General features: G+C 34.2%; 1 pseudogene; it reads left to right on the top strand.

Annotated features, from left to right (window-relative positions):
* Positions 1-647: 647 nt before the first annotated feature.
* On the top strand, positions 648-729 carry LOC136327808 (U4 spliceosomal RNA; annotated as a pseudogene).
* The last annotated feature ends 521 nt before the right edge of the window (positions 730-1,250 follow it).

Raw genomic sequence — 1,250 nt, 5'->3', positions numbered from 1 at the left:
AAGTCCACCGCAAAGTGCAGGGAAGTGTACTCTGCCCCCAGGGAGGCAATGTTATGGTTGGGGAGGGAAGGAAAATAAACAGATAATGCCATCACACCTGTTACTAATTCCTAACCACCAAAATGATGAATTTTCTAAAAAATGCCTTCTGGTGTACCTGTCCAAATTACTATTGGGTGCTAACCAGCAGTTAATTGTCTGGATCTTAAAAGTACTGTCACCAATTACTGACATAAGGTTCTGCTAGATTGCTTTCAGAATGGTTGTGCCATAATACTCCCATTCAAAAGATATGAGTGCTCTCATTCTCCCAAAAATCATACCAGCATTTGGTGTCATTTTCATTTTATTTTTTTTCCAAGTCTGATGGAAGTAAAGATGTTTTGTATTTTTGTTTTATTTTCTTTTTAGTGTGTCTTTTCAGAAAAGTTGAGCACTTCTTCTATAGTTTTCATTTAGGTTTCCCATTCTGTGACTTGCCTATTAAAAATAGTTGTCCATTTTTATTTCTTACTGATTTTCAGACATTCCTTTAAAAAATCTAGATGTGAATTTATTAGTAGCATATGTTTGCCTAGTCTGTCACCTTAAATTAGCATTTCTAGTACTTTCTGTATTGATCAGAAATCTTTAGTTTTTAAATGTATAGCTTTGTGCAGTAGCAGTATCGTAGCCAATGAGGTTTATCCAAGGTGTGATTATTGCTAATTGAAAACTAAAAGTATTTATTTAGATTTTTATTAATGTATATGGTCTTGGAGTATTATTTTTAAAAGTTTTGCTGTCCATTAAGTAACAGAGGTATTTTGCATTTTCTTTTTTTAATTGACCTCATCAGGGTGACAATGGTTAATAAAATTATATAGGTTTCAGGTGTACAATTCTATAACAAATCACATAATTATTGTATTTTGTGTTCATCACCCCAAGTCAAGTTTTCTTCCATCACCATTAGTTGCTCCTATACCCTCTTCTATCTCCCATAACCTCCCTTTCTCTCTGGTAATCACCATACTGTTGTCTGTGTCTATGAGGGGTTTTTTTCTTTACTTAATCTTTTCACCTTTTCCCCTCTGACCTCCAACACCCTTCTCTTCTGACAGCTGACAGTCTGTTCTCTGTGTCTATTAGTCTGTTTCTATTTTGTTTGTTAATTTTCTCTGTTAGATTCCACATATATGAAATCATATGAAATAGTCTTTCTGTAAATGGCTTATTACACTTAGCATAATGCTCCCCAGGTCCATCTA

The sequence above is a fragment of the Saccopteryx bilineata genome, chromosome 2 (assembly GCF_036850765.1).
Source record: "Saccopteryx bilineata isolate mSacBil1 chromosome 2, mSacBil1_pri_phased_curated, whole genome shotgun sequence".
NCBI classification, from domain to species: Eukaryota; Metazoa; Chordata; class Mammalia; order Chiroptera; family Emballonuridae; genus Saccopteryx; species Saccopteryx bilineata.
The sequence above is the reverse complement of the archived record's forward strand: the minus strand, read 5'-3'. Positions and strand labels throughout refer to the sequence as shown.